A 10,114-nucleotide genomic window follows, 5' to 3' on the forward strand; every position below is an offset into this window, starting at 1 on the left:
CTGGATCGGTAGATCGCTGGATCGGTAGATCGCTGGATCGGTAGATCGCTGGATCGGTAGATCGCTAAATCTGTAGATCGCTGGATCTGTAGATCGCTGGATCGTAATATCGCTGGATCGGTAGATCGCTGGATTTCTAGATCGCTGGATCTGTAGATCGGTAGATCGCTGGATGTCTAGATAGATGGATCGGTAGATTGCTGGATGTGTACATCGCTAGATCTATAGATCGCTGGATCGGTAGATTGCTGGATCGGTAGATCGCGGGATCTATAGATCGCTTGAATTGTAGATAGCTGGATCGGTAGATTGCTCGATCGGTAGATTGCTTGATATGTAGATTGCTAGAACTATAGATCGCTGGATTTGTAGATCGCTCGATCGCTAGATCGCTGGAGCTGCAGATCGTTGGATCTATAGATCGCTGGATTGTTTGATCGTTGGATCTGTAGATCTGTAGATCGCTGGATCTGTAGATCGCTGGATCGTTAGATCGCTGGATCTGTAAATCGCTGGATCTGTAGATCGGTAGAGCTGTAGATCGCTGGATCGTTAGATCGCTGGATCGGTAGATCGCTGGATCGGTAGATCGCTGGATCTGTAGATCGCTGGATCGTTAAATCGCTCGATCTATAGATCGCTCGATCGGTAGATCGCTGGATCGGTAGATCGCTGGATCTACAGATCGCTTGATCGTTAGATCGCTGGATCGGTAGATCGCTGGAGCTATAGATCGCTGGATGTATAGATCGCTGGGTCGTAAGATCGCTGGATTTGTAGATCGCTGGATCTGTAGATCGCTAGATCTATAGATCGCTGGATCTATAGATCGCTGGATCTGTAGATCGCTGGATCAGTAGATCGCTAGATCAGTAGATCGCTGAAGCTGTAGATCGCTGGATTGTCAGATCGCTGGATCTGTAAATCTCTAGATCGCTGGATCGGTAGATCGCTTGAGCTGTAGATCGTTTAATCTATAGATCGCTGGATCGATAGATCTCTGGTTCTGTAGATCGCTGGATCGTTAGATCGATGGATCTGTAGATCGCTGGATCGGTAGATCGCTGGATCTGTAGATCGCTGGACCGGTAGATGGCTGGAGCTGTAGATCGCTGGATCTACAGATCCCAGGATCTTTAGATCGCTGGATCGGTAGATCGCTGGATCGTTACATCGATGGAACTGTAAATCGCTGGATCAGTAGATCGCTGGATCGGTAGATCGCTGGATCTATAGATCGCTGGATCGTTAGATCGCTTGATCTGTAGATCGCTGGATCGGTAGATCGCTGGATCGGTAGATCGCTGGATCTATAGATCGCTGGATCGGTAGATCGCTGGAGCTGTAGATCGCTAGAGCTGTAGATCGCTGGACCGTTAGATTGCTGGATCGGAAGATCGCTTGATCGGTAGATCGCTAGATCTGTAGATCGCTGGATCGTTAAATCGCTGGATCGGTAGATCGCTGGATCTGTACATCGCTGGATCGGTAGATCGCTGGAGCTGTAGATTGCTGGATCTGTACATCGCTGGATGGGTAGATTGCTGGATCGGTAGATCGCCGGATATGTAGATCGCTGGATGTATAGATCGCTGAATCTGTAGATAGCTGGATCGGTAGATTGCTGGATCTATAGATTGCTAGATCTATAGATCGCTGGATCTATAGATCGCTGGATCTGTAGATCGCTTTATTGGTAGATCGCTGGATTGTTAGATCGCTGGACCTGTAGATCTGTAGATCGCTGGATCGGTAGATCGCTAGATCGGTAGATCGCTGGAGCTGTAGTTCGCTGGATCTATAGATCGCTGGATTGTTAGATCGCTGGATCTGTAGATCTGTAGATCGCTGGATCGGTAGATCGCTGGATCTGTAGATCGCTGGATCGGTAGATCGCTGGATCTTTAGATCGCTGGATCGTTACATCGCTGGATCTCTAGATCGCTGGATCAGTAGATCGCTGGATCGGTAGATCGCTTGATCTGTAGATCGCTGGATCTGTAAATTGCTGGATCAGAAGATCGCTGGATCTGTTGATTAATTTATCGGTAGATCGCTGGATCTGTAGATCGGTGGATCAGTAGATCGCTGGATCTGTTGATCGCTGGATTGGTAGCTCGCTGGAGCTGTAGATCGCTGGATCTATAGATTGTTGGATCGTTAGATCGCTGGAGCTTTAGATCGCTGGATCGTAAGAGCGCTGGATCGGTAGATCGCTGGATTTGTAGATCGCTGGATCTGTAGATCGGTAGATCGCTCGATCTATAAATCGCTAGATCTGTAGATAGCTGGATCGGTAGATTGCTGGATCTGTAGATCGCTGGATCGGTAGATTACTGGAGCTGTAGATTGCTGGATCTATAGATCGCTGGATCTGTAGATCGCTGGATCGGTAGATTGCTGGATCGGTAGATCGCCGGATCTGTAGATCGCTGGATGTATAGATCGCTGGATCTGTAGATAGCTGGATCGGTAGATTGCTGGATCTGTAGATTGCTAGATCTATAGATCGCTGGATTTATAGATCGATGGATCTGTAGATCGCTGGATCGGTAGATCGCTGGAGCTGTAGATCGCTGGATCTATAGATCGCTGGATCTGTAGATCGCTGGATCGGTAGATTGCTGGATCGGTAGATCGCCGGATCTGTAGATCGCTGGATGTATAGATCGCTGGATCTGTAGATAGCTGGATCGGTAGATTCCTGGATCTGTAGATTGCTAGATCTATAGATCGCTGGATTTATAGATCGATGGATCTGTAGATCGCTGGATCGGTAGATCGCTGGAGCTGTAAATCGCTGGATCTATAGATCGCTGTATTGTTAGATCGCTGGATCTGTAGATCTGTAGATCGCTGGATCGGTAGATCGCTGGAGCTGTACATTGCATGATCTATAGATCGCTGGATCGATAGATCTTTGGATCTGTAGATCGCTGGATCGTTAGATTGCTGGATTTGTAGATCGCTGGATCGGTAGATCGCTGGATCTGTAGATCTCTGGATCGGTAGATCGCTGGAGCTGTATATCACTGGATCTATAGATCGCTGGATCTTTAGATCGATGGATCGGAAGATCGCTGGACCGTTACATCGCTGGATCTCTAGATCGCTGGATCAGTAGATCGCTGGAGCTGTAGATCGCTGGATCTATAGATCGTTGGATCGTTAGATCGCTGGAGCTGTAGATAGCTGGATCGTAAGAGCGCTGGATCGGTACATCGCTGGATTTGTAGATCGCTGGATCTGTAGATCGGTAGTTCGCTCGATCTATAAATCGCTAGATCTGTAGATAGCTGGATCGGTAGATTGCTGGATCTGTAGATCGCTAGATCTATAGATCGTTGGATCTATAGGTCGCTGGATTCGTAGATCGCTGGATCGGTAGATCGCTTGATCTGTAGATCGCTGGATCGGTAGATCACTGGAGATGTAGATCGCTGGATCTCTAGATCGCTGGATTTTTAGATCGCTGGATCGTTACATCGCTGGATCTGTAAATTGCTGGATCAGTAGATCGCTGGATCTGTTGATCAATTTATCGGTAGATCGCTGGATCTGTAGATCGGTAGATCAGTAGATCGCTGGATCTGTTGATCGCTGGATTGGTAGATCGCTGGAGCTGTAGATCGCTGGATCTATGGATCGTTGGATCGTTAGATCGCTAGAGCTGTAGATCGCTGGATCGTAAGATCCCTGGATCAGTAGATCGCTGGATTTGTAGATCGCTGGATCTGTAGATCGGTAGATCGTTGGATCTATAGATAGCTGGATCCGTAGATAGCTGGATCGGTAGATTGGTGGATTCGTAGATCGCTGGATCGGTAGATCGCTGGATGTATAGATCGCTGTATCTGTAAATCGCTGGATCTGTAGATCGCTGGATTGTTACATCGCTGGATCTGTAGATCGCTGGATCAGTAGGTCGCTGGATCTGTTGATCGCTGGATCGGTAGATCGCTGGATCTGTAGATCGCTGGATCGGTAGATCGCTAGATCTGTAGATCGCTGGATCTATAGATCTTTGGCTCTGTAGATCGATGGATCGTAATATCGCTGGATCGGTAGATCGCTGAAGTTCTAGATCGCTGGATCTGTAGATCGGTAGATCGCTGGATCTATAGATCGCTGGATCTCTAGATAGATGGACCGGTAGATTGCTGGATGTGTAGATCGCTAGATCTATAGATCGCTGGATCGGTAGATTGCTGGATCGGTAGATCGCTGGATCTATAGATCGCTGGATCTGTAGATCGCTTGATCTGTAGATAGCTGGATCGGTAGATTGCTGGATCGGTAGATTACTTGATATGTAGATTGCTAGATCTATAGATCGCTGGATCTATAGATCGCTGGATTTGTAGATCGCTCGATCGGTAGATCGCTGGAGCTGCAGATCGTTGGATCTATAGATCGCTGGATTGTTTGATCGTTGGATCTGTAGATCTGTAGGTCGCTTGATCTGTAGAGCGCTGGATCGTTAGATCGCTGGATCTGTAGATCGCTGGATCTGTAGATCGCTAGAGCTGTAGATCGCTGGATTGTTAGATCGCTTGATCGGTAGATCGCTGGATCGGTAGATCGCTGGATCTGTAGATCGCTGGATCATTAAATCGCTCGATCTGTAGATCGCTCGATCGGTAGATCGCTGGATCGGTAGATCGCTGGAGCTGTAGATCGCTGGATCTATAGATCGCTTGATCGTTAGATCGCTTGATCGGTAGATCGCTGGAGCTGTAGATCGCTGGATGCATAGATCGCTGGGTCGTAAGATCGCTGGATTTGTAGATCGCTGGATCTGTAGATCGCTAGATCTATAGATCGCTGGATCTATAGATCTCTGGATCGGTAGATTGCTGGATCTGTAGATAGCTAGATCTATAGATCGTTGTATCTATAGATCTCTGGATCGGTAGATCGCTGGATCCGTAGATCGTTGGATTGGTAGATCGCTTTATTTAGAGATCGCTGGATCTATAGATCGCTGGATCTGTAGATCGCTGGATCTGTAGATGGCTGGATCGTTAGATCGCTGGATCTGTAGATCGCTGGATCTGTAGGTCGCTGGATCGGTAGATCGCTGGATCGTTAAATCGCTCGATCTGTAGATCGCTCGATCGGTAGATCGCTGGATCGGTAGATCGCTGGATCGGTAGATCGCTGGAGCTGTAGATCGCTGGATCTATAGATCACTGGGTCGTAAGATCGCTGGATTTGTAGATCGCTTGATCTGTAGATCGCTAGATCTATAGATCGCTGGATCTATAGATCGCTGGATCGCTAGATTGCTGGATCTGTAGATTGCTAGATCTATAGTTCGTTGGATCTATAGATTTCTGGATCGGTAGATCGGTGGATCTGTAACTCTCTGCAACTTAATGTAACACCTGTAACCCCCTCTAACCCCTTGTAATCCCCTGTAACCGCGTCTAACCCGTTGTAACCGTCTGTAATTCCCTGTCACCCTTTGTAACCCCCTGTACCTTCTTGTAACCCCTTGTAACCTCCTGTAACCCCTTGTACCCTCCTGTAACCCCTTGTAACCGCTTGTAACCCTCTGTAACCCTGTGTAACTTAATGAAACCCCTTGTAACCCCCTGTAACCCCTTATAACCACCTGTAACCCCTTGAAACCCCCTGTAACGCGTCGAACCCCCTTTAACCCCCTGTAACCCCTTGTAACTTTCTGTAACCCCTTCTAACCCCCTGTAATCCCGTGTAACCCCTTGTAACCCTCTGTAACCCACTCTCACCCTTTGTAACCTTCTGTAACCCCCTGTAACCCCTTGTAACCTCTTGTAAGCTTTTGTAACCCCCTGTAACCCTTCGTTACCACTTGTAATCCCTGGCACTCCCTGTAACCCTTTGTAACCTTCTGTAATTTCTTGTAAACCCCTGTAATCCCCTGTAACTCCCTGTAACCTCCTGTAACCCCTTGTAACCTCTTTTAACCCCTTGTAACCCCCTTTAACCCCCTGTAACCCCTTGTAACCTTCTGTAACCGCTTGTAACCCCTTTTTAACCCCCGGTAACCCCTCGTAGCCTTCTGTAACCCCTTGTAACCCCCTGTAAACCCTTGAAACCCTTTCAAACCCCTTCTAACCCCCTGTAACCCCTTGTTACCCCTCGTTTATCCCTCGTAGCCTTCAGTAACTCCTTCTAAACCCCTGTTACCCCTTGTAACCTCTTTTAATTGCCTGTGAGCTTTTTAACCCGTTTTAACCCCCTGTAATTTCCTGAAACCCCTTGTAATCTTCTCTAACCCCTTTAAACCCCCTATAACCCCCTGTAACCCCCTGTAACCCCCTGTAACCTTCTGTAACTCCTTGTAACCCCCTGAATCCCCTGAAACCTCCTGTAACCTCCTGTAACCCCCTCTAACCCCCTGTAGCCCCTTGTAACCACTTGTAACCCTCTGTAACCCTGTGTAACTTAATGTAACCCCCTGTAACCCATTGTAACCCCTCGTAGCCTTCAGTAACTCCTTCTAAACCCCTGTTACCCCTTGTAACCTCTTTTAATTGCCTGTGAGCTTTTTAACCCGTTTTAACCCCCTGTAATTTCCTGAAACCCCTTGTAATCTTCTCTAACCCCTTTAAACCCCCTATAACCCCCTGTAACCCCCTGTAACCCCCTCTAACCCCCTGTAGCCCCTTGTAACCACTTGTAACCCTCTGTAACCCTGTGTAACTTAATGTAACCCCCTGTAACCCATTGTAACTTTCTGTAACCCCTTCTAACCCCCTGTAACCCCGTGTAACCCCTTGTAACCTTCTGTAACCCCCTGTAACCCCTTGTAACCTTTTGTAACCTCTTGTGACCTCCTGTAACCCTTTGGTACCACTTGTCATCCATGGAACTCCCTGTAACCCTTTGTAACTTTCTGTACCTCCTTGTAAACCCCTGTAATCCCCTGTAACCCCCTGTAACCTCCTGTAACCCCTTGTAACCTATTTTAACCCCTTTTAACCCCTTATAACCCCCTGAAACCCCTTGTAACCTCTTGTAACCCCTTGTAACCCCCTGTATTCCTTTGTTACCACTTGTAATCCCTGGAACTCCCTGTAACCCCTTGTAACCTTCTGTAACCCTTTGTAACCGCCTGTAATCCCCTGTAACCCCCTGTAACCTCCTGTAACCCCTTGTAACCTCTTTTATTTTCCTGTAACCCCTTGTAACCCACTGTGGCCCCTTGTAACCGTTTGTTACCCTTTGTAACCCTGTGCAACTTAATGTAACCCCTGTAACCCCCTGTAACCCCTTGTAACCTCCTGTAACTTCTTGTATCCCCCTATAAGCCCTCGTAGCCTTCGGTAACCCCTTGCAACACCCTGTTAGCCCTTCTAACCTGTTTTAATTCCCTGTGATCCGCTGTAACCCGTTGTAACCCCCTGTAACCCCGTTTAACCTTTTGTAACCCCTTGTATCCCCTTGTAACCCGCTGTAACTCCTCGTAGCCTTCTGTAACCTCCTGTATCCCCTTGTAACCCTCTGTAATCCCTCGTAGCCTTCAGTAACTCCTTGTAACCCCCAGTTACCCTTTGTAACCTCTTTTAACTGGCTGTGACCTTTTGTAACCCGTTTTAACCGGCTGTAACTCCCTGTAACCCCTTGTAACCCCCTGTAACCTCCTGTAAACCCTTTTAAGCCTCTGTAACTCTTTGTGACCCCCTGTAACCCCCTGTAACCCAATGTAGCCCCCTGTAATTTTTCTTTATTTTCTGTAACCCCTCCCAACCCCTTGTAGCCCCCTGTAACCCCTCGTAACCTTCTGTAACCCTTTGTTACTCCCTGTAAACCTCTGTAACCCCTTGGAACCCTTTGTAACCCCCTGTAATCTTTCAAAGCCTTCGGTAGCCCCTTGTAACACTCTGTTACCCCTTGTAATCTTATTTAATTTCCTGTGACCCCTTGTAACCCGTTTTAACCCCCCGTAAACTCGTGTAACCCCTTGTAACCCCCTGTAACTCGTTGTAACCCTTTGTAACCCCCTGTAACCCTTTGTAACCTTCTGTAACCCCTTGTAGCCCCCTGAAACCCCATGTAACGCCCTGTAACCTCCTGTATCCCCTTGTAACCCCCTGTAACCTCGTTTAACCCTTTGTAACCCCCTGTAACCCCTTGTAACCCCCTGTAACCCATTGTAAACCCCTCTAACCCCCTGTAACTCCTTGTAACCTTCTGTAACACTTTGTAACCCCTTGTAACCTCCTGTAACCTCTCGTAGCCTTCTGTAACCCCTTGTAACCCCCTGTGAACCCCTGTAACCTCTTCGAACCCCTTGTAACCTTCTGTAACCCCTTGTAACCCTCTGTAATCCCTTTTAACCCCCTGTAATCCCTCGTAGCCTTCAGTAACCAATTGTGACCCCCAGTAAGCCCTTGTAACCTTCTGTAACCCCTTGTAACCCCTTGTAACCTCTTGTAACCCCCTGTAACCCTTTGTTACCACTTGTAATCCCTGGAACTCCCTCTAACCCCTTGTAACCTTCTGTAACTCCTCTTAACCCCCTGTAATCCCCTTTAACCCCTTGTAACCTCCTGTAGCCGCTTTTAACCTCATGTAACCCCTTGTAATCCCCTGTAACCTCATGTAACCTCTTGTAACCGTCTGTAACCCTTTGTAACCCCCTGTAACCCCCTGTAACCCGTTGTAACTCTCTGTAACCCCCTGTAACCTTTTGTAACCTTTGGTAAGCCCCTGTAACCCCTAGTAGCCCCCTGTAACCCCTCGTAGCCTTCTGTAACCCCTTGTAACCTCCTGTAAACTCCTGTAACCTCTTGTAACCCTTTGTAAGCCCCTTGTAACCCCCTGTGAACCCCTGTAACCTCTTCGAACCCCTTGTAACCTTCTGTAACCCCTTGTAACCCTCTGTAATCCCTTTTAACCCCCTGTAATCCCTCGTAGCCTTCAGTAACCAATTGTGACCCCCAGTAAGCCCTTGTAACCTTCTGTAACCCCTTGTAACCCCTTGTAACCTCTTGTAACCCCCTGTAACCCTTTGTTACCACTTGTAATCCCTGGAACTCCCTCTAACCCCTTGTAACCTTCTGTAACTCCTCTTAACCCCCTGTAATCCCCTTTAACCCCTTGTAACCTCCTGTAGCCGCTTTTAACCTCATGTAACCCCTTGTAATCCCCTGTAACCTCATGTAACCTCTTGTAACCGTCTGTAACCCTTTGTAACCCCCTGTAACCCCCTGTAACCCGTTGTAACTCTCTGTAACCCCCTGTAACCTTTTGTAACCTTTGGTAAGCCCCTGTAACCCCTAGTAGCCCCCTGTAACCCCTCGTAGCCTTCTGTAACCCCTTGTAACCTCCTGTAAACCCCTGTAACCTCTTGTAACCCTTTGTAAGCCCCTTGTAACCCGTTGTAACCCCCTGTAACCCCCTGTAACCCCTTGTGTAAATGTAAATGTAAATGTAAATGTCGCGATTGAGAGGACAAACATACATGTCCTCTTTACATAGCTTTCTGCAGTGGGCTCGGACATCAGCATACTAAGGGCGCCGATGGCAGCCGGTATCAGTCCATTTATGAGCCCACTGAACCCTCCCAACCCATGATGAGTGATGATGTAAGTGATGAAGATAGACCACAACACCGGGAACTACGTCCCCTACTCTTTTCGAATAGTGTGTGGGTTCTTGAACGTCCCACAGAGTTAAATGTGAACAAGGTTTGTGAGACGGGACCTCCGGTTTATCGTCCTTATCCGAGAAGACTTAAAAGTCTAATCATTTGGAGATCTCATTACAAAAACAGCACTTTATCCTCAGTTATTTTTAAGACCCTGAGTGTTGGTCCGGCCAGGATTCGAACTCGCGACCTCCCGCTCAGCAGACCGGCGCTCTCCCAACTGAGCTAACCGGACGGCGGTTAACCTTCTGTAACTTCTTGTAACCCCTTGTAATCCCCTGTAACCCCTCGTAGCCATCTGTAACTCTTTGTAACCCCCTGTAACCTCTTGTAACCTCTTTTAACCACCTGTAACCCTTTGTTAGCACTTGTAATCCCTGGAACTCTCTGTAACCCTTGCAACCATCTGTATCTCCTTGTAACCCCCTGTAATCCCCTGTAACCCCTTGTAACCTCATGTAACCCCTTGTAACC

This window comes from Porites lutea, chromosome 1 (assembly GCF_958299795.1).
Source record: "Porites lutea chromosome 1, jaPorLute2.1, whole genome shotgun sequence".
Lineage (NCBI taxonomy): Eukaryota > Metazoa > Cnidaria > Anthozoa > Scleractinia > Poritidae > Porites > Porites lutea.